The sequence below is a fragment of the Peromyscus californicus genome, unplaced genomic scaffold, assembly GCF_007827085.1.
Source record: "Peromyscus californicus insignis strain IS unplaced genomic scaffold, ASM782708v3 Scaffold_21__1_contigs__length_65335640, whole genome shotgun sequence".
NCBI lineage: Eukaryota > Metazoa > Chordata > Mammalia > Rodentia > Cricetidae > Peromyscus > Peromyscus californicus.
In genome coordinates, this window is record NW_026294514.1 from 56750393 (window position 1) to 56774174 (window position 23782).

Genomic DNA, 23782 nt, shown 5'->3' on the forward strand with positions numbered 1-23782 from the left:
CATGACATTCGCTCTCTGCTTACCTCAGTAGCCAAGCTCCTTTGTTTCCTAGCACAGGTGGCACCTTTGGGCAGTACTGAAGTCAGAGTGTTCACAGCATGAGTTTAGGCCTGTATAGAAGAAGTGCTGCGAGTAGGCAGAGAAAGGCATGTTTCCACAGGGTGTGTGGAACATCTCATGGAGCCTACATGTAGCATAGAGGACATGACATGCTTTCAACTCCATTTTGGTCACTTCAATCAAATATCAGATGCCTCACGGAACTAATAAGCGTGAGCTACAAAAGACTTTGAAAATTGGTGTGAAGTATCTTTCATGTTGCATTTTTATAATACGGAGCAGAAACAGTAAGTGTGTTTTGTGTCATCAGCTTATGCTGTATTCCTGACAGTTGAGTTAACCTTACCTATTTTCTGACATGCCATGAGAGTGTGTCCCATGTAAGCAAACCGCCTTTCACTGGAGTCGGAAGAGTGCCCAGGTCTCATTGCCAATCACATCTCACTTCTGGACCATTCCTTGTCCTGCATTCATGAGCATAAGACAATTCTGGTGATGACAAACCAGCCTTGCTACTTTGTAGCAAGAATTATTAGTACTAGAAGCTGCCCTAACATTTTCTTTGGCTCTCCCTGCTCCCTTGGTGCAGTGCTGAGGAGTATGCAAATTGGAGTTTTTCTTGGGAGTTTAAGACTGACTCTCTCAAAGGACTCCCAAAGACAGCCCACCCAGGCCTCCCTGTGCTCCCAGCTCAAATAGTCCTGCTCTGCTCTTTGCTTTCACTTTCCACTACTGGGGCAGTCTCCCAGGGCCTCTGTGTGTTCAGGTCCCATTTCTTTCCCTCTTTCATTCTGCCCTGGGCTCAGTATTGAAGGAAGCGGAAAAAGACCTGTCCTGAGCCCACCCAAGACACCATCTTGTGGCCCTGTTGCATTCTGGTTTCTTTGTTCATCTGGCGGGCCTGCCCCTCATCTCTGGGTTTTACTACCTTCCATCCATCCCAGAGGCTTTGTGAAGGTGTTGCTAGCAGGAAGTGTTGCAAATGAAGCAAACAGCCGACCCAGGGAAGTCCAATGGAGAGGCTAGGATGGAAAGTCTTGAGGGCTCTTGGTAGATGGAATCAACAAGGGCAAGGGTAAAGGGGAGGAGCCCAGCAGAGGGGCTGGGGTACTGGGTTACCCAGTATGGAGTGGGATGCTTGGCAGTATCTCTTTTGCCTGCCAACCCTTCACTACAACCCTGTGCTCACCCCGTGGGGGAAGTGACTGGTTGAGATATGAGGTAGAGCTACTTTCCCAGTGTTGACCTCTTAGTCCACTCTGATGTGTTATTGCTGATGGGACTGGGTGAAGAGTTATGCTTGGGGTCCTTCTCTGGCTATGTGGCTGCCTGCTTTCCTGTTTTCTGTTTCCTCCTATTCTCTTGGGGGGTGGGAGAGGGGCATGGTGCTGTCCGGTTTTCTTCACAAGTGTCGTGTGTCTGTCAGGGCCCTGCCTTCAGTCTTTTTTTTTAACCTGTGAGCCCATTAGCTGACAAGACTCTGGCCAGTTCTCACAGCTTATACTCCCAGTCTTGTTGAACCCCTGTAACCTCACTCTGATGGGTGCTAGCTACTGGCATCCTGGAGCAAGAGACCAAGCACGCACCTCAACAGGTAACCTGCAGCCTCCACCCTGCCCTGCTTCTGCTCGGTGCTTCTTCCTCTGTAGAGAGGGATCTCTGGCTTTGCCAGTGGCGTGAGTACGGGGAGCCAGGTGGCCTGGGCTTCCTGAGCAGATGACTATTACTACTTCTGCCTTGCTCCAGGTCGGGTGCTGCTGTCGCTGTGCCTCTGAGCACTTCATAGCTGAACCAATGCTTCCCATGGCTTTCGAGCCAGTCTGTCTGAAGAGACACTGCTCGAGGACCTGTCCACGTTCTATCTCTTCTTGTACACGATGTGCTTGCCGCTGTGTTATCCTCCACTTATATGTGCTTGTGCGAGCATTATATCTCTGTAAACAACCCGCTTTCCACTCTGATTGTGTTCACTGCCATCATTTACGAGAAGTGCTGCTGGTTTGGAATGTACCCTCTTGACTGGCTGGCTTCCCTCTTCCGCCCCCAGCCTAGACCCTGCCCTTCTCTGCTCTGCCATCCTGTTTCCCAGCTGGGTTCCTCACCCCAGTACCCAGGAAGGAAGAAAGAAGCCTTCCCTTTTGGGTGGATTTGGGGTTGTTTACGCTCCGCACCGTGGTCCATCTCTTCAGTTCCCTGTAGCTGGCTACAGACCAGAAAAGCTCCTTGTCCACCACAGGATGTTCTGTGAGGTGGGAAAGGTAGATAGGTAGCTCTTTGTTTTAGTGCTGAACACTCAGGGTGCCTGTCCAAACCAAATAGTTCTCATTGTGTGTGGTGTGCTCCCAAAGGTCTCAGTTCCATGGATTCCCGTGTCATGAAGCTGGTAACTGGCTGGGGTGTGTGTGTGTGGGGGGGTACTTATATCTGTGGATGCACATGTGTGTACCAGGTGCATGTGTGAGGTCAGAGGTCAACTTTTTGTGTTCTTTTGCACTCATCCAACTTTCCTGATATGGAACCTAGAGGTCTGGGATTAGACTAGGCTGACAAGCCCTGAGGGTCCTCTTCTCTCCCCTTCCTTAGCTGTAGGATCACATGTACTCACCACCTTGCCCAGCTTTTTACACATTTTCTAGAGATTGATCTCAGGTCCTCAGGCCTGCACAGTAAGCATTTTACCTGCTAAACTGTCTCTCCGTAACCCTCTTCCTCCTCCTCCTCCTCCATTTCTTAATTTTAAAAGGAAAATGTGTAGTGGCCTCGAGTAACATCTAGGTCTTTGACTGTACAAAGGATGGAAAACTAGCTGCATTTTCCATGGGTTTTGGAGAGTTCTGGGCAGTTAGGGCAGGAAGGAAGGTTTTGCTTTTAAGTGTTGGGGTCAAAAGTGTCATTTAGACAGGACTAGTGTACAGAGACAGATTTATGTGACATTTGCTCTCAGTGCACTTTGAATCTGTGTTTATTATCAATTTTTATTATAGGTTTTAAGACTTTGGTATCTCAGGTAAATCAGCCAGGACATGCAGGAGGATTTTGTCAGCCCTTGTCTACCTTAGGTAGCTGGGGTGTGGCATCAGTTTTCAGTAGCTACATGTTAGCCTTGCATAATATTTCCTACTCCCAACAATTGGTTACCTTTAGGGATAATCCCTTTGGGGCCATACCCTGTACACTTGGTTGAACCCTCAGGTCTCTGTGTTCCCAAGTGGCTCACATGCTGCCATGTGGAACCAGAACCCCAGAACCTAGATCAAGGGGCCTCTTGACTAATGGACTGAGTGTTTGGCTGGAGCAGAGGGCAGAAGCAGGTGGCCCTGTCAGGTTGGTAAAGAGTTTGAGGTAGGGGATGCCATCTCCATCTCATTAAGGCCTCCTGAGCATTGTGAGCAGCCTGGGCTGTGTCTTACTCCCTTTCTCCGGCATCCCTGGCCACGCCCCTTCCTTCATGTTTCCAGCTGGACTGTGTCTGTTGACTGAGAGGAGAGCTAATGGGGACTGTGGGTCATCGTGGCCCTGGTAGCTCCAGTTTGCCCTCCGAGAACCCATTCCTTCCCTGTAGATTCCCTGCTCTGTACCTGTGTGCACGCTCTCCTCCCCACGCCCCACCTCCTTGTGTTGATTTGGATGTCCTCGTTCTTCTTGGATTAAGCGTTCAGCTCATTTATTTTGGTTTTTCCTTTTTGATAAAAGAGTTTAGGTCATACCCTTCTCTCTGGGTAGGAATGAGATGGCTTTTGATAAGTTCTAATTTGTGATGTTTAATTTGTAAAATATGTTACATCAATACTCTGTAAAACATGTTTCTCAAGAGAGTTATTTTCAAATTTCTTCTATAGTTCTTTAAAAAAAATGATACTTAGGTATTTTTAAAATCTGAAAGTAGGAGTTTTCCAGTAGACCTTTGCTAGGATAGTAGCTTGCTGTTGCATGTTAGAAGTTATTGACCCTTTGGATTTGGGGAGACTCCAGTGTGCCACTTGTGTAGAATTGAAGCAAAGGTCAGAGGTACTGAGTACCATGGAAAGTAACAGGACCGTGAGGAAGACGGACTCTGGAGGGCTGTCCAGGAAGCCATAGACTAGCTCATCCTTCACTCACTCACTCCTGCAGGTTGGAGTTGCTTGCAGCCAGGCTGTCCTTAGCTTTTGGGGTATGTGCATGGGCGACTCCAACAGAGATCCCTGTTTCTGTGACACTGGACTGTGCCTAGAGGAAGGGACAGTCAAATCAGAGAGTGATCATGGGGCAGGAGAAGGGGACAGGATCTTACTGAGGGCAGGGTGGAGTTTTCTTGAGAAGCTGACATGATTTCAGCAACACTGGATGGTGAAACTGGTCAGGCATCGAGGGATACACCTGAGGGATGTTGGTGGCTGGGAGGTGCCAGGCTTTGCCAAATACCCTAGTTCCAGCTAGCAGGCAGAAGAGGCAGGGCAGGGAAGTGCTGGCCATGTTATGGCACCATTACTAGTCACTTGCCAATATCCTAGGCAGTTAGCTTTTAGGTAGAGGAGAGAGACTCCCGCAAGTTCTGGGCAGTAATATAACCTGGCCGGTGCTGTGGAGGGTGATGGGAGGTAGCCACTGGGACAGGGGCACTGGGGAGGAAGACCCACCAGAGAAAAACTAGATGGCATGGTGCCGCAGCTGCCAGGCACAGTGGGAGGAGAGAAGGCGTTGGGGCTAGAAATACCTGGCAGTCAATGGGATTCTCAGGTGGTGCCTCCGTTTGGGATGTGAGGGAGATAGCAGAGTTGAAGGGAGGCTGGGATTGGCCTGAAGCACTGGGATGGTGGGGTCATGCTAATTGCCTGTGGCAGGTAATTAGATGGAGAAGCACAATGAATCTGAGTGCAAGCTTGAGAGGTTTCCTGGACAGGTAGCGAATGTGAGAGCATTCTGACAGCACAGAAGTGAGCCTTGGGGGCAAATAGGGTTTCACTCCAGGCTACCACAGAGCCTCTGTCCCCAGTGTCATCTGCAGAAGCTATCTCTAAGAGGTAGCAGAACATCGTGTGGCTGATTTGCCAGAGACTATGCCACAGGACTGGGTTGATCCCCGAGAGTGAGTGTCCACGTGTGAGGAACTAGGTGCCGTAGGTTTCAGGAGGACTTGTTCAGGGCCCTGCTCGGGTAGCTCAGTATAAGTGATGACACTGACGACAGCTGTCCCTTGTCACAGCTTGTCCTTCGTCTAAGTGCCATGTGCTCTCTGCAGTATCAGTCTTGCAGGAAGTACCTCAGGAGGTACAGGTTAGGAAATAGACTGGCACGCCAAGTCACTTCCCCAAGGTTACTCGTTTATTTGGTGGCTGACTCACAACAAGTTCCCATGAGATTCTGCTAGATGCCAACATCTGAACCACCAACACACACCAGATTTCCAGCTGCTTTTTGGACTGTTTCTATCCCTAGGAACCCAGGAAGCCCTTGAAGAATGCTGCGTTCCTCTTTGGCCATCTACAGTCAGGTGAGGTCAGATTGATTTCAGAAAGCTCAGGTTGAATGCCCCTGCTGCCTTGAAGGGAGGGAGCTGGAGGAGGCCCACTACCCCAGCAATGCAGCTTCCAGTTCGCCCTGTTCCCGCCTTCCACCAAGTTCAAGAAACATCTATTTTTATATATTTCTGCTGTTTGTGTTGGGTAAGAGTGGTTCCTACTGTGGCCCAGCTGTTAGATGAAATATATAACCAAGTGTTTGGAGGTTGCTAAGAAGGAAATTCTGAAATTCTGTGTTCTTATGTAATAGTGACCTTATGTAACTAGAATGGCAAAGACAATGCAGATTTGGTACCGTTCCCAGACCACTAGGACTATTTTTAATTTTCTAGTAATACACTTTCACCCATTGAGTCTAGGGTAATGAGATTGCTTTCAAAGGTGGCTTGAGATGTATGCTTCTTTGCTCAGGTCCAGCACTGTCTTGAGGAGGAACTTTTCACAGGGCCCTGGCCAGACCAACTTTAACACTTATGGGCGAGGACTAAGTTGGCTGCTGATTTTCCACCTGTAAGAGCATGGCTCTGGCCATGGATGTGCCAGTATTCAATAATAAAATGCTAGTTTGGATGTTTCTGTGTAATTGTGCAGTCTTAGAATTCCTTCCTGATAACACTTGGTTTATAACATCATTACAGCAAAGTCTCCAGTGTATGGTTCTGCCCATTTGTTATGTCTGGAGATTCTGCTTGTCTTTGGTAGCAATACTCACACATGAAGTGTGGGGCACATTCACTGTTTTGGTGGGTAAGGTCTGGCTGTACAGTTTTCAGGAAGTGCATGCCTTTGTGTGCTTCTCCAGTCCCAGCACCCACTGCACCCGGCTTTAGCTTTAGTTCTTGTTATATGTGCTTGCAAGTTTTCTACGTGCGTAAGATAGGTTTTTCTTCTTGGTGGGTAGAGAACGAATTTGGAATGTTAAAAGGATTTTTTAGAGAACTTTGAGGGTAGTTCTGAAATAGGCAGCAGGAGAAATCTAACCCTGACTTCACTGATTAGCAGAGCAGCCATCTTCAGGTGGATCTTTGCTCGAACAGCCAGTGTAGAGGACTTTATGCCCGCAAAGCACTGCCTAGGCTGTGGGAGGCTCTAGTCTCCAGTTCCACTAGTTGCTCCTCTCCAAATAAAATCAGTGTCAAGATGCAAGAGAGGTGCAGTGAGATGAGCAGGTGTGCCTTCCTTCCGTGTAGCATCGTGCTGCCCCTCACACCTGAGGCAGGTGTGGCACTAGGAGCTCCTCAAACAGCTGCTTCTCCTCTCCCGGGAGAGGAGAACTGTGGTCTGTCCCAGTCAAATTTGGGACACTCTTGTGAGTAAAGCCTTCTATGTTGTTGACAAAGATCCTTGAAAGTGATTTGTAAAGACAGTTTGTTCCTTAGATGTCCTCAACATCATTAGGACTAAATTTATGCTTGTTTGGTAAGAGTCTTGAAAAACAATGCACCACACTAGGTGTCCCTATCAAAATGACACTGACTGTAGCAATTCTGGCTGGCAGGAGGGCACTTAAGAGGACTGACAGATGTGGAAGTGACTGCTCTTCTGCGTGAAGGGCTTCTGTGACCTGTTGTCAACATGCAGGGAGATGTAGTTGGAGGTGGAAGAGGGTACACAGAAAGACGGGAACAGCCTTTCCTTCCCCGTCAGCCTCTGGTCAGCCAAAGGAATCCCACAGTCCCTCCCACGTGCTTGCCTTTTGCTGTTGTTACTGTTGAGCGCTTTCTTGGAACAAGCAGATCCCTGTAGTTTGGTTGGTGGGAGCTGTCACAGTTCCTAGGGCTTTCCTGTGAACTCTTTTTCTGGTACCTGGGACCCTTCTGCTTAGTTCCTCTCCTCCCTAATTGCATGGAAGAACTTAGTGGTGTCTTTGTGATCTCCCTTTTATTCTTACCACTTTGTCCCCTTGAGTTCTGTTCTTGTTTAGATCATTGTGGTTGTTGTTATTATTGCTGCTGCTACCACTATTCAAGTGTATAAGACTGGGAATTGTTTTCTGTGCTCAACTTTAGACAGTTTCTAAGATGATGATTATTGTTTCTTACTTGTTTTTGGTTTTCAAGACAGGACTTCTGTGTAACAGCTGTGGCTGTCCTGGAACTCACTGTGTAGACCAGACTGGCCTGGTCCTCCTGCCTCTGCCTCCTGAATGCTGAATGACATCACCACCCAGAATTTGTAAGATTTTTTTATGTGTGTTATGTTTATTATTTTATAGCTGTTCACATATATTCAGACTATCAGAATATAACTGTTATGAGAGGATTCCTGTTCCTATAGTTAGATTTTTGCTTCTGCTTGTCTATTACTTTTGGTTCTTCTGCATCATCTTTTGGCCTATGGTCTGCACTCTGTAATGGCCTGTGTTTGTATGAGGATTTTTGTTGTTGTAGTGACACAGAACCTAAGGCTGGGTACTTTACAAGGAGAGGACTTTGCTTTAGCTTATAGATCTCAAAGCTGAGAAGTTCAAGAGCATGGTGCCAGCCTCTGGCCAGGGCTTCTACCGCTTCATCCAGAGGAATGCAGAAGGATAGAAGCGATATGGAGAGGTGCAGCACCTTCCCAGTCACAGGAGAGTAGCTCTGAGCCCACTAGGGCAGCTTTAATCTGCAGTAAAGTGTACCACACACCCCTGCCCCTTTTGCTCACCGGGGACTAATGCGGGGACTAATGCCATCGAGATTTTGGGGAGGACACACCAAGCTGTGTATGTTTGGAAGTTGGCTGGTTTTTTCCCCTGCAGTTCATTTTTGTCAGTGCATCATGGGAAGGCAAAAATAAACTGACTGACATAGAACTGGAAGCATGGGTGTGACCACAGTATTTGCTCTGCTGTTAAATTCATGGCGCCAATCTTTTGTGAACCTGCTTATCCCAAGTCAAGGGCAAGTTCTCATCTGCTGATGCTATTTCTGGCCGTCCATTCCTGCTCTTCTGCATTCTGTGTCCTCTGATATCTCCTCTAAGCTGTGTACATTTGCACCAGTTACAACTTCTTTGTAAAATGCGCACATCACACACATGGACAGGCCTGAGGCTTGTTGGTTTTCACCTGGCTCCAGCCATGAAAATGACTGTTCTGGACTTAGCTGGGGGGCACCAGTCTTCTACCCCTTTCTTCTTGTTCTCTCTGCTACCTCTTTGGCAACCTCCTATGTCTGACTTCTGAGGGTCCACAGAGAGTGACATGGAAATTTCAGTCACACCCTCAACCTGTAAGCCTTGTCACTTGCCACTCCTTCTCTAGGTTCAGACCCAGTCCAAAGCTCTGGCTTCTGTTGTGACAGGCTTCAGTGGCCTGTTTCAGGTCAGCACCCTGCAGCACCAAGTCTGGAAGCTCTCGGGAAGGAAAACTACTCCCATTAGAGGGGACAGGAGGGTGGAGGTGGAGCTGATGGCGGCTAGCTAGCACCCTTGCAGCCAGCCCTCTCTGGCCAGCCGCTTTGTACCTTAGAATCCCGTGCTGTGTTTCCTTACATGATATCTTGTCCTCCTGTCCTCAGAGCGCCATTTAGGGACAGCTGGGGTCAGTGCCACCAGCCAGTCCTTTACTCAAAGCAGTTCCTTATGTGTGGTGAGCTAAGGTCCTCCGCTGTCCAGGAGGCTAGGAGGCCAAGACCCTTTGAACTTGTCACCCCAGTTTAAGTTACAGGTTACTAGAACTCCTGGTGTCTCATAACTTCAAAAGATGCCTGTTCTCAGTCAGCTCTGGCCGTTCCTTTATGAAGACATGGATGGAGCTGCAGATTGACGCTTGTGTGGATCAGGTAGCCAGACTGCTTCCATACATGCCCTCACTGGCTCTTAGAGCTTGCTCCAGTGTCTCTTTGAGTTCCCGGCACCAGGCTGAGGAGGGCCAGCAACTCCAAACAGCAGTCCACCCCAGTGCCTTTGCCAGTGACAGCGTTGCTGGTGCCTCTGTTTGTTTCAGCTTCATTGCCCCCTTTGTTTGTTTGTTTGTTTGTTTGTTTGTTTGTTTGTTTTCAAGACGCTCTGTAGCCCAGGCTGGCCTCTGTCTCACGGAGATCTGCCAGCCTCTGCCTCCTGGGTCCTGGGATTAAATAAAGGTGTGCTCTACTACCACCTGGCGCCCTTCAATTTTTATAGAAAGTCCTTGAGGAGATCTGAAGCTGTGGAGTCTGGGGACTGCATCCCAGGGCTTGACTACACCTGCCTGACATGTCTGTGTTAGCAAAAGGGGAGAGTGAATCCCTGCCTGGGATGTTTTGTTTTATTTTTAAAATTTAATGTGGATGATTTAAAATTCTTTGTGATGCTGGGGAACCTCAGGCCTCCCGGATGGGGGAACCTGTAGCACTAAACTGCACTGTGGCCCCCTGCTGGGAGTTTAATCCTGTCTTTCCAGCATTAGTTGCTGAGTAACTGCAGTCTTGCTCCAGAGAACTCCTCAGCCAATTGGAGCCGGTGGGGGACTCCAGCTGGCAGTTCAGCACAGTGAGAGGAGACATAGAGACAGAAAGGCATGGCACGGTCCAGTGCTGATTTGTTGGCTTTTCTCTCACTTCAGGTTGCAGTCAGCAGTGTGTATTCCATTCCTGTACCTTTGCTTACTAAGCCTGGCAAGGAGACGTAGCGGCTTGGGCCATTTTTCAAGGGTTACTATTGCTATGTTGAAATATTATGACCAAAAGCAAGTTGCAGGGAGGTTTATTTCACTCACATAAAAAAGTTCATCATCGGGGCTGGAGAGATGGCTCAGTGGTTAAGAGCACTGGCTGCTCTTCCAGAGGTCCTGAGTTCATTTCCTAGCACCCACGTGGCAGCTCACAACCATCTATAATGAGATCTCGCGCCCTCTTCTGGCATGCAGGCATACACACAAGCAGAACACTGTATACACAATAAATAAATATTTAAAAAAAAAAAGTTCATCATCAAAAGCAGTGAGGGTAAGAACTCAAGTGCTGCCAGAACCTGGAGACAGGAGCTGGTGCAGAGGCTATGAGGGGGTGCTGCTTACTGCCCCCCCTCCCAGCTTGCTCAGCCTGCTTTCTTATAGAACCCAGGACCACAGCCCAGAGATGGTACCAGCCACAATTGGATGGGCCTTCCCTATCAAACACTAATTAAGAAAATGCTCTACAGCAGTGGTTCTCCACCTTCCTCATGCTGCGCCCCTTTAATACAGTTCCTCATGGTGTGATGACCCCCCCCCCCCGCCATAACATTATTTTCATTGCTACTTCATAACTGCAATTTTGCTACTGTTAGGAATCATAATGTACACATCTGTTTTCTGATGATCTTAGGTGATCCCTTGTGAAGGGATCATTTGACCCCCAGGTTAAGAACTCTTGCTTTACAGACTTGCCTACATCCCAGTGTTTTGGAGGCATTCTCTCAATTGGGTTCCCCCCTTCCAGGTGACGCAAGCCCGTGTCACGTTGACATAAAATTAGCCAGTACAGCCATCTTGGACCACGCTGTGTAGTAGGACCTTCCTCTAAGAAGCATGGGGAAGGGCCCTCCTGAAGATACAGAGGACTATCTCCAGTATTTTGAGCTGAGTTGTATTGTTTGGTGATTTTGACTGTGAGAGCCAGAGTTCTGTGTTTATACCAAATAGGATAAAATAAGTTCATTTATAGCTTTCAGAAGTTTTTACTCAAGTTAATTTCTAATAGGTTGGTTTTAAAATGAAATGTATATACATGTGCCAAAACTCAGTAAACTGCACATCTAACATAGGTGGATTTGTTTTAAGCAGGTTATACATACATACATACATATATATATATATATATATATATATATATATATATATATATATAGTAAGACTGTAAAAGAATAAATTGGTGTAATCCACCTGATATAGAGTATAGAGAAAAAACAAATGTAAATGTATTTTCTGTGAGAAAGTGTTTTTAAATAAAGCTGGAAGATTGCATGTGATAATGCTAGATGATGTTAACTTGCAAGACTGGTCCCACTGTCCCTACCTCTTAAAGCAGTCCCCTACCCCATGGTCACTCGGGCCCATGCTTCTGCAAAAACCCTTGAGGAGGGCCACTTCTCAGCTACAGCATTGGGTCCTAGAAACAAAACTAGGTTCTCTAAGAGAGAACAACTGCTTTCCGGAAGACTCTCCATCCCATGATAGCAGCTCAGTGCTTCTGCAGCACTTAGTACGGTCAGAAGGTATAGCTGTGAAACCAGATGGGCATGGGCTGATGCCTAAGTCTGGGATCACCAAGCTGCCGATAGTAGTTAGGCCTGTGGGTCCTCCTTTCATCTTCCAGGGTCTTCTGCCCTAAAAGATTTGCTTTTATGCTGAGGACAGTCCTTTGTTAAGGGCTAGTGTCCTGGCTAGTTTGTTGTCAACTTGACACAAGTTAGAGTTATTTGGAAAGAGGGACTCTTAGTTGAGAAAATGCCTCCATAAGACTGGCCTGTAAGCAGATCTATAATGTGTTTTCTTAATTAGTGATTGATGGGGGAGTGCCCAGTTCACTGTGAGTGGTGCTACCCCTGAGCAGGAGGTGGTCCTGGGTTGTATAAGAAAGCAGACTGAGCAAGCCAGAGGGAACAAACCAGTAAGGAGCACATCTCCGTGGCCTCTACATCAGTTCCTGCCATGACTTCTGGGTGATGGATTATAAGCTGTATGATGAAGAAATACGTTACTTTTGGTCATGGTGTTTTATCACAGCATTAGAAACCCTAACTTAAGACAGCTGGCTTGGCATGTGTCAGGAGTCTTCTGAGGCTGGCCTGCTCATCAGGTCTACTGTACTGGTTTAATTTTTCATGGTAAGAAGCTCCTTCTACATCTTGAGTTCATTCCAGAAATATGAAGATGTTCAATAACATTGTCTGAAAGTCATCAGTTTTTCCTTCGCTTTGAGTCTTGGTACATGTAGGATTCGTTGTGATCTAGAGCGTGAGTTGAGACAGTTGTGCTCCACAGAAATAGCCCTCTGTGACAGCATTCTCAGTAAGTTTTGTCTTTTGCACAGTCATCTCAGAGGTTCCTGTCTGTCCCTGGGACTATGTCTCCTGCTTTCCTCAAACCAAAAGCCGTGTTTGCTGAGACTTTGTGGACGATGCTCTTCCTAGCCCTGTCCATGAAGGCAGTTCCAGCGCGGCGGCGGTGGCGGTGGCGGTGACTTCACTTCTGCCTGTCCTCAGTGTGCACTGCTGCTTGGTGGAGCCCTCTCCTGGGAGTCCAGTACGCCATATAGACTCCAGAGCCAAACTGGCTAGTGTCATTGGAGAATCCGTGGCCCAGCCCGGAATCTTTCTGTCTTTCTCACAGTGCCTTTGTATGGTTCTGTAATGAGAAATTCCACGCCCTGGTAGGGTGCACTAGGGCTCCTTACACCGTGTGTTTCTTTGAAGAGTGTTATTTAAAATGAATGATCACTTGGTTGGAACTTTTCCGGGAATGCCATGGGAATGATTTTTATGGCAAGATTTTGAAATACTGTCTCAGATTATGGTGATAGTATAGAATTATTTTGCTCCCCACCTTTTTCTTGTCTATCAACCTTGGAATGTTATGTTTTCTAGAAATGTGCCTATTTTACACTGGCTCTAAAATGAATTGGTTTAAATTGCTGCCATATCTGAAGTAACTGGTCTTTTTTTTAGCTTCTAATATTTTTTTGTATGTATATATGTAAATAAAAATGTTTGTGCAGTGTCTGAGATGGAACCTGAGCCCCAGCACGTGGCATGTGCTCACTCACTGCCACATGCCCTGGCTTGTCTCTTAGTTTTTAATTTGTGACTTTTCTTTATTTTCCGAATCCCTGTTATTAGAAGTTTGCCATCTTCTTAGTCATTTCAAAGAATCCATTGTTCTTTGGTTTTTAACTTGGTGTGTGAGCGTGCAGTGAATGTTTCTCTCTTCATTCATATATTTATCTTATTTGTTTTTGCATTTGTTCTGATATTGTTTAATTTCTTAATGATAGGTCTAACTTATAAATCTGTATTCTTATTGTCAGAGATGATGTTCCTGCTTTGCTCATTATCCCCCAATATCATCTTTTTGTTTTTTTTAAGTGTGTGTGTGTGTGTGTGTGTGTGTGTGCGCATGTACATGACATACTTGTGGAAGTCAGAAAACATCATGTGGAGTTCATTCTTTTGCTCCACTGTGTGGTTCCAGGAATCAAACTCAGGTCACCAGGTTGTCAGCAAGTGCCTTTCGACACTGAGCTCTGTCTTGTTCTCACATGCACACCTGCTTGCTTGTTTGTTTGTTAGCAGAATCTTGTGATGTAGCCCAGGCCAGCCTGGAACATGATATATAGACAAGGCTAGCCTTGAACTCAGTCATTCTCCTACTTCTGCCCGCACAGTGCTAGATGTGCCACCGTGGCCACCAGCACAGGGGTCTTTTGGTCCTAATGCAAGTCGACACCATTGGTACCGTTTTTGTTGTTGTTGTTGTTGTTGTTGTTGTTGAATGTCCCTGGGGGTATCTGTAAGAGTTTGAGTTTGCTGTTTGCCTCAGGGTCCAGGTAGATGGCTGCTACATACCACAAATTCTGGTCAGTCCATAGGCTTCTCCTCCCTACCTCATTTTATTCTGTGTTCTTGAGATTTATCTGCAGGAAGTTGCTGGTCTTGTAGTGGAATTTTGTGTTCCAGACTTTGCTTGTGTTCAGCCCTGTCTGTCATTTGAAAGGTCTTTGTTTCCTGTTGCCTGTCTTTGGAAGTTGGACCTAGAGACTTGATAGGATCGAGACTGTCTGTGGTAAACTTACTAGATGTAACTGTGTGCTTCTGCCCGGAGGTGGCCAGGTGTGCCTTTCTGAAGTCTGGAGAAGAAGGCCATCTTTCCACTTAGAATCTCCCCTGGTGGCTCTCATCCTGCCCCACTCCACGCCCCCTCTCCTTGCCTTCTAGCACCCACTTGTGCAGCAGCAGTCATCCCATGGGCCCCCAGCTGTGCTGGTGCTTCAGGATTTTCCTACCTCACCCCTGCCTGCCTCACGCTTTTCATAGACCTCCTGCTGCCGCCAGGTGTAATGCCTCTGGGTATCTCCTGACCTAGGGAACATGTCCTGTTAGCTTGTTTCTTAGAGCCACCTGTACGTTGCCTTGTTCACACTTGAGTGCCCATAGCTCCTTCGTTGGGGCTTCTATGGCTTACAGCTTCCTGGCTTCAGGCTACACATGTCAGAGCTGCTTCTGTGCTAGTCTCTGCGGTACCTCTAGTGTAGCAGCTGGTCTCCTTGGTCCCCAGAGGTGAGCTGTGTTCTGGCTCCTGTTTTCATGAAGAGCTTACTTAACACATGGGCGGGGTGGGTCTCTGGCCTTGATTTGGGGGGCTCTGTGGTTTCTTTGTGACGCTGTCTTAATGTATTACACTTTTCCACTTGGTTGTGTTTTCTCTGTCTGTAGGTTTGTATCTTCCACTTTGGAAATTGTTAGCTGTTGACTTTTTTGAAATCTTGCTTCTCAAGAGTTCTGGCAGATCCAGACTCTGACTCTGGAACCTGAATCCCAGGACTGAGACATATGTTGGCATGCCTCTTCCTGCCATGTGGGATGGCCAGGCAGGGAGACTGAGTGTACAGGGAAGTGAGTGGGTGGACGAGAAAGGAGAGCCGCTCCATGTCCCCAGGCTGTGGAGTCTTGGATGTGCTGTGGGACACTGGAACTCCCAAGAAGCTTTGGGCTTCTGAGATTAGAGGACAGCTTGCCAAGACTTCCCCAGAGCACTTAGGGCCTTCCTTGGGGGCTGCAGAGGAGACTTGGCTGAGTCTGTCCCAGAAAGCAAGGGCTGATACTCAGCATGTCACAGTTCCTAGCTGTTGAAAGAAAAGCCAGCTCCCTCATGGTGGGCCTGGGCCTAGGTAGTCCTCAGCCCCTTTGTGAGCATGCATCCAGCATCACAGCGTTGTTCTTCCCCAGACAGGAGTTCTAAGGGCAGCAATGTTGGCTGATTTCTTTGGTCAGCAGGTGCCAAGAACCTTCTGGTCACTGTCTTATTCCAGCTATCTGCCCAAAGTCTTCACTCTGTTCTAGAGCCTTTCACAGCCTGGCACCTTTCCAGTGGAACTTGATGCATTCAGGTTCCTGTTTTCTCGAGTTTCAGGCTGAGTTCTCACTGGCCTGTGTTTGGGGTGTAGGACCCTCTGCTTGAACTCAACGAGCACATGACATATTGGCTAGAGGTTGTGGATTGTTCTACAGAGCTGGTTTCGTTTGTGTGGTCTCAGCAAGTCCCAGCCTCACAGAAGCTGCTTTACTGTGTGCTTCTAGACCATGGCTTCCGGCTCACCCAGGAATGTGAAGGTAGCCTCAATTCTGCTTCTCTTCCCCTCCTTCTCCTGCACTACAGAGAACATTTCATTTCCCAGCAGGGGTGGGGGTGTTGGACTATATCAGTCTCCCTGACCTCAGACACCTAACCAGGGATTGTAGACTTAGGGCAAGGAAGCCCTTCTTCACTTCTCTAGTGTCTCTGTTGCCTGATGAAACTGGAGGGCCCAAGTCCTGCTTACATGAGGTAGGCTGATGAAAAAATTTGCTTCTATGTCCCCTGGCTCTTGGCCACCCCTCAGCTGTGTGCTCAGCATGTATCATGTGCAGGCAAAGGAACCTGGCTTAAGGCCAACTGTCTGAGGTGATCTAGGTAAGGATAAGGTTGTTCCATCCAGGGGTTTGGTGTGTGGTCCTGAGACATAAAGGTGACATGACATGAATTTGGGTCCCCATCTTGAGGGACTCATCATTCTGCAGCTGTCTGGGGTCTCTTGAGATTGGACTGCCTCTGGGAGTCCCGAACATCTCTGCTATCTTTTCTTTTCCTTCCCCTATTTATGCCTGGGATTCAGGCAGCCACCACCATACCTATTAAAGAAAGCAGTCCTTGGATATTCAGCCCCTTGTGTTGGCAAACCTCAGGCTGTTCAAGTTAAAAGAAGCATGAAGGCCAAAGGACACGTGCTGTTGGTAACTAGAAGGTAGAAAAGACACCCAAAGCACGGTCACTCATTGTGTGTACCAGTCAGACTGCCTGGCTTCTGGATAGTATGTGAATGGAAGGTTCCAGTGTGCCTTTGCCTATTAATTCATGACCCTGTGTCATCCTAAGATAGATTATTAAAAAGGAGGTGGGGAATTCTTTCCAGATCTGTCTGTTTCTACGTTCTCTGTTTCAGGAGGGCTGCCTACGGGGCATGCTTTCTGGGCCCTGGATGTTGTCTTGGGCCTTCTCTCAGACAGCTCACTGTGCTGCCTGGAGAGCTGGTTGCCCCAGCGGGGACTGTGTGAGCTGAACAGTTCCAGCCCTCTTACCTGCATGAGCACCGCTAGATCTAGCTGGATGGCAGCTGGCTGTCCTGCAGGCTGTGTGGGCTTGCCCTGCCCCTGTTCTTGTCAGAATGCTTTCCTTTCATGAATTTATCTAACCAGAAACAGTTCAGTATAGCCCTCTGCCCTTCCCAGACTCTCCCAGATATCCCAGCTGCCAGGTTCTCTCTTGTCCTCTTCTTCACCTCTGTGTGGAGAAATGTTTTCTTGACCCACTTTCTAGCTAACAAGTAGCAAGAGGACCCAGGCCTAGCATGTACTGTTCACCAAGAGGCTCATGCTGCCTCTCCTGGTTGCTCCAGAATGGATGGTGCCTACCCCAGAGTGTGTTCTGGTGCAAGGGTGGAGCCAGACTGCACACCAGTGCCAGCTCCATGCTCAGCACTTGTCACAGAAGATTAGTGCTCCTGGTGCTGAGGAGGTGTCCATTATTGCTCTGATTGACATAGGACTGAGTGTAGTCCTCAGAATCTTGAGCCTAGATTTGAACTCAAACCTGGCTCCAGGGCCCATAACCTGTCACTGCCTTGCCATCTTTGTGCCAGCGTGTCTTCTTGTATCTTAGTTTTATACTGGAAATCTTGCAGAGTAGGTCCCCTGCCTCTAGGCTCTGTGAGTAGGCAGAAGGAGCCAGCGCCCAGATATGGATATAGCCACTCTCTGGCCTTGTGTTATATGGTTGTCTGCAGGAGGCAGGAGGCCATGGAGGATCACCCCACTGAGTACGGAAGGCACAAACCACAGAGGATCACCTTGTTTGGCAACAGCTGTTTTGGCTCAGTGTGATGAGACTGTCCCTTGTCTGTGGTTTAGTTGGGCCTTTTCTGCCTGGAAGAACGTGTTCTTTAGGAAAATGGTCCAAGTATATGAGGTGAGCACTGGCTTGGGGAGAATGAGACAGCAGAGGGAGACACACCTGGTGTTAATTGTAGCCTTGTAGCCTTTTTTTTTTGGTAGTGAAAATAACATTTCAAGGATTCTCTTTTCCACCTCCAGGCTGTAGTAGGGTTGGGCAGGACTTTCCTGCTGTTCCTGTTCTTCCTAGGGTTGGGTAAGTAGGTGGCTGTTCCTGGGCACAGGAGCTGTTGAGGAAAGAGAATGCACCTTGTGGTCCTCAGGCTTCAGGCTCTCTAGCCCAGCAGTAGTTGAGGATCAGCTTTTGCTTAAGAACAGAACCCAAGTCTCAGCTAAAAGGAGGAGCCAGTGGTCAGGTAAACCCTTAGTGAGGGATTCATCCCTGGTGTTCTTATCATACATCTCTGAGCATTTCTGCTTAAAAAGGGAGCTGTGTAATGGTGGACTGTTGGTTCCAGAACACAGACTCTCAAGCTCTAGGGTACCCAGATTGTGTCAGTGCAGTGGGGGCTCCTTGAGGCTAGTTGGCAGCCGTGGGATGGGGCCTGGGCCTGGGCTTGGTTCCTGACCCTGCCCACCCTGAGAACTGCCGCCCTGACTGGGCTATGAGTCCTAGCTATCCCTGGGCTGTACATTTTCCTCAGGATTCCTGATGCCAGTTGTGCATACTGGGGCCTTTTCTGGGCTTGGTGCTGACTAGCTGTGGGCCAATGAGCAACTTACCTCAGCAACGTGTGTTACATTTCTCTGATAGGACACAGTTGCACTGACTCTTGTGGAATCCTTATGCACATGAAAGAAGTCAGTATATACATACATATGGCTTCCAACAGGCCAGCCTACAGGCAGGGCATGGTATGGACTAAGATACCGGGAAGGAAAGGGGGGGCTGCCTGTAAAGCTTTCCTGTTTCCGGCGTGGAGCAGTGTTTCTCGTAGGATTGGAGACAATAGTTTATCTTTCATTACAGAATACAGAAATGTGAGGTGAATCAGTGCCTAGAAAAGTATGCCACCTCTTACTGACTTCCAGAACTGTTCATGGAAGACTCAGCTTAGAGATTACATTTAGCATAAGCTAAATGTGTCTCTCCTGCCCAGTGCCAAATGGAAAACCTTTCCATATACACACCCACAAATACCTTTCTTTACATTTTGGTTTCAGCTGAAAAGAAAGCAATACAAAGCATCCCCTGTTTGTATCCTCATTTTCTTTTTCCAGCATGTTTTCTCTCCTGGTGAATTGTTAACAGGATTTCTTAGCATTACATACAAGCATTGCAACGAGGCAAAGAAAGATGGTACAGAAGGCCTCCTTGCCTGTGAGGCCCAGGCAGTGTTATGTGTTGTGGCTGCTCCCTACAAAACATTCGTGGATGTTTGTCCTGGAAAGTGCTTGTGACATTTCCACCATACCTCCTGCATATATTTGCACCTGCATACTCATGTGCACATTAAATAATTGTAATTCCATTTCAGACATCTTTGGGAGAGAAGTTATTGCAGATAAATCAGAATTTTGAGTGGCATCTAGATAGAGCTTTTCAGTCCTTGTGAGTGATAGTTTTAATAAGTTTTGTGCTCTGAAGTTCCAAGGCAAGATGGAGGTTGAAACACGTGTGTAATTTCATTCGCTTTAGAGATGTACAAGAGTGACAGTAAGAACATAACATGTCCTAAGTCCCAACGCATAATAGCACTCACCCTAATAGCCAGAGTCTAGTTGCTAAACATGTGACCCATGTCAAGGCCAAGACAGTTGTAAGAAGAGCCAGAACAGGCCATCATGTCCCATCAGACCAGAGCTATTCTGAAACCTTTGTGTTTTAGAACTTGGACCAGCCCCAAGATTCCCTGTGGCTGAGGACAGTACTGTTTGAGTATCTGAGATCTGCAGCTAAGAGAGACCCAGGTCATTAGGACATAAGACATTGTAAAACACACTACCCATACTGCGAGACCACTCATCATTTTTAAAACTTGGCCAAAAAACGGGGGGAGGGGAGTTAAGCACTTGTCCTGCCTTTTTTTTTTTTTTTTTTATCGTAAAAAACCCATCAAGCACATGAAGAAGCAGCTGTAGAACCAGAAGAGTGCTATTGGCAGCAGGCGTGGTTAGTGCTAACACCCACCTGGGCTGTCCCAGTCGCCTGTCACCAGGCTCTGCGGCTCTTGCTGGAAAATGAGCCAAACCTGCCAGGCCCCAAGAACATACAGTTGACAGAAAGCCAGGGCCGGGAGTTCATTGATCCAGGCAAGTGTCATCAGTAGAGCTGTAGGGCAGGTAGCCAGTGTTTCTGGCTGGTATGTGTGGGTGTGAGTGTGTGTGTGTGCGCACACGTGTGTATCACAGTGGCTTTGGGAGATACCAGTTCTCTGGTAGTGCTTGACCTTACTGGGTCCTGATTGAAACAGAGCATAAACCCATTTTTGGGCAACAGGATGACAATGGAATTCTTATTAATTTATTTGGATATTGTACATGTCTGTTCTCTCCTTCCACCATGTGGGTTCTGGTGCTGGAACTCAACTCTTCACGTCCACCCACTAAGCCATTCACTGGCCTTGCTTTGTGTGCTTTTGAAATTGCCCCAGACACTTAAGATGAACATTCTAGGGAAGGATCATAAGCCAACAAGGGTGAAAGGGGCACAAGGGACACATCCAGAAATGTGGAAAGCAGGTTTGGGAAACCTCTGTGTACCTGGCAGACCCAAAGCCAGATCCCTCTGCAGAGCACAGAGTGATAGTGCCACAGAGTGCCTTTCCCCCAGGAAAAGGGATGAAGGAGCCTGGTGATGTGGAGACAGAACCCCACCCTTTGCTGTGCTGGATGGCACTGCTTCCCTTCTGAGGTGTCCACTGAAGGTTTGTTGGCTACAGACTATAACCAGAGGTCCTCTGCCTAGGGACACAGTTGAGTTGAGGACTTGGATGTCTAACTAGAACAGGGACCCAGGTCACTCTGACCCAGGTCAGAGGCTTCCAAGGCTCAGCCTTTGTTCTCCAGGGCTGAAATAGGAACGGTCCTCTCTAGCCTTGGAGCAGAGGCCATAGCAACAAATTAGGGCTCTTTAGCTGATGCCCTCTGAGAAGCTCAGTGTGAGAATCCACTCAGTTCTCTCTCACCTGAGACAGGTGACCCAGGCCAGACTGGGAAGCAGGGGACTGCTGAGAAAAGGACACTCCCATGATTTACCTGGGCTGTTCCATGCCCCCAAACGCTGTGGGACTGGGCAGCATAAACGCCCGGGAGCGATTGTTCTTTAAATGTGGCTATGTGGTTTATCGAAGGTGTAGTAGTGGAAATAATGAAAACCTTCAAAAGGTGGGGATATACATTTAAAGAGATCCCATTAGGTATAAGGAAATAAGAGGAAGCTTGGAGTAAATGGAAAAGAGAAGTAGGGGTTTCAGGTGACTCGTTACTATGCCTGTGAAGATCCAGAAAATAGGTGGTTTTGATGAACTGACCCAGAGTGACCCTGAAATTACCCATGGGAAATGTCCCTCAGCTGGAGAGCAGCACTGAGCACTGAAGGACCAGGGAGGTCTTTGCACAGGATATAGAGCTTGAGAACAGGGAGCCCAAGTAGGTGGTCTCAGTACATCAGGGGAAAAAAAGTCACAACTCAGGGTCCAGATAAGATGGTTTCCTGTTCTTAGTGGCAGATTGAACAGTAAGAAGACATGGCTCATCATTGTTGTCACATTTCTGAAGGGATGGTTTTCAATCTGGAGTGCTGTCCATAGCCAAAGGAAGAGACCTCAGGCACATTGTCACACATGTGGGAGCACCTCTGGAACCTCCTCTTCAAAGTCAGGTTGGGTCTGAGTTCCTGCAGAATGAGAAGAAACCAAGAGCAAGAAGTGTAACAGAAGTGATGGGAGAATACCGTAGGATTTGGAAATGATGGGGAAGACAAATCTTGGTAGGAAGTTGTGCAGGAGCCCAGGATGCCTGGCCACATGGGAGCAAGTGGACCTTTAAAGACAGGCGTTTCTGTGGCTGGCCTGCTGTGGCTGGCCTGCTGCTGCTGCTCTCTTAAGGACTGGGTACTCAGACCGAGCTGAGTCTGTGTAGACCTATTTTGAACCACATCATTCCACCTACTCTTTGCCCTGCCACCTCAGTTACCTGAGGACACTGCTTCCTCTGAGGGCCTTCCCCAGAGGCTGCTCAGCTGCACCTGAGTCCTAGAGTGGCCGTGGTACAGGGAGAAGAGCAGTGCTGTGCAACTTGCTTCCTGGATCATGGGAAGTCTTCCTGAGTCCCCACCAGACACAGTGCTGGGCAGTCCTTGCTTCTTGGCGTCACTCATATACTTGCCCCAGATAGGCTCTAGTCATTTGTCCTAGACGATTGGGCTCCAAAGAACTCTTCAAGCTTAGCCTTTCATGTGTCATTGTATCTCACTGAGGCCCACTGCCTTTATTCTGACCAGAGAGAGACTATACTTTCAGAATTGCCTGTGCCACAGAGAAGCAAGAGGGTAGGTTCATGGGGTTCCCAGGGACTCAGTGAGAGAGACTCTGTGCTGAGGTGGCTCGTTACCTGTGTTCCTTTTTGTCTTTTACTTGATGACTGTGCCCTTGGGTGTGGATGACACGCCAGTGTCCTCACCCTCCCTTCTCCCACCCTGACTCTCCCCCCACCCTCATACAGGCAAATGTCAGTGAGAGGAAGTCATGGTTACATAGTTGAAATATCTATTATTTTTCCCTGGAGCTGAATGAGTTATTCTTTACTGAGGCGACCCTCGACTCTGGTATATTTCCTGAACAGTGCTGCTTTCATTCCGTGTCTGTGTGATGGTGTGAAATGGTGTCAGGGAAAGAGGAGTGACCCGCGTAATGGAAAGCAGGATCTGGGAGGGAGAGCTGGAGGCTTTTCCTGTAGGAGGGCTTGCTCCCAGCAGACCTGCCTTTCTCCTTGGAGCACTCAATGTGGTCTTTGTGTCCTCACTGACGTCATAGGTCCAATTGTATTGATAAGCTTTTCAAAGCACAGCCTATGGAGGGGTTTTCAGCCCTCCATAGAATATTCCTGAGAATACAGGCGGTTTTGTTTTGATGCTGTGTTCTTTAAGAAGAGAGGATTTCGTTTTCTTCTCCTGGAGCCCTGGGTCAAAAGCACCAGCAGCCTCTGTTAGGAACTTGTGGCATTTCCAGTGGTTTTGATACAGAAATAGCACAAGTCATTCTTGACGCAACTGCCAGTGCCATGCTCTCATGAGTGAATGGGGACCATGGCCTCAATCTCTGCAGCTGGCACTTGAACAGGGCTACAGCCACGCCTCTTGGCCTCCTGATGATGGCTGTGGGGATGGGCAGACCATGTTCTCAGGAGTCCTTGGCCAAGTCTCCTTGCCTGTGTGGGTTCTGGGCCTCATTTTGTATCTGCCAAGGTGGCCTTACTTGAGAGGAAACAACAACAGTAGTTAAGTTATGGGATGTGAGTCGCAGGTAACAAGGGGCCTTTGATCTACTTCCTCTCAGCTTCTGTAGCCAAGAATGGAGTTCTGATTGGCACTTCACGATGCAGGTCCAGGCAGTCTTTTGGTCCCTTCCCAGCACTCAGTGTAACAAGGAAGTGCTTTTTGGAGCTCACTGGCAGACTCCACTGAAGACAGTGCTGGCCCCCAGCACCACCCTCCCTGCTCTTCATGTCCAACAGTTGAGACCGGGCCCACTGTGGATTTGAGGGGGGGAGGGGGTCCTCAGTGGACTCTCATGTGGGTCTTGCTGGCTTCGTGGTGCTTGGACTGTGGGAGAGATCTCCCTCTCTCTTCAACCCTCCAGTGAAGGTACCCCCCAGAGACCTGTAGTCCACACAGAGCCCAGAACAGGAGAGCTTGGAACTAGCCCTGCCCTTGGCTTCTTCCTTTTTAGCTGTTGGGCTGCAGGAAGTTAGGGAATGGGGGCTGGCCATCATGCATTTCATGAATAAGGAATTGGAAAATTAGATCTGGGCAGAAACTGACCTTTGGGATACATGGTACTTGTACAGAAAGGTCAGATACCTGTGGGGCAGTAAACATGGATGACGCTTGAGTGAAGAGGAGGTCCAGCAGT

General features: G+C 48.0%; 1 protein-coding gene across 12 annotated transcripts in view; it reads left to right on the plus strand.

The window, feature by feature from the left end:
- Positions 1-23782, plus strand: part of Hdac4 (histone deacetylase 4) — a 271390-nt gene that overhangs the window by 131603 nt on the left and 116005 nt on the right. The window lies entirely within an intron of this gene.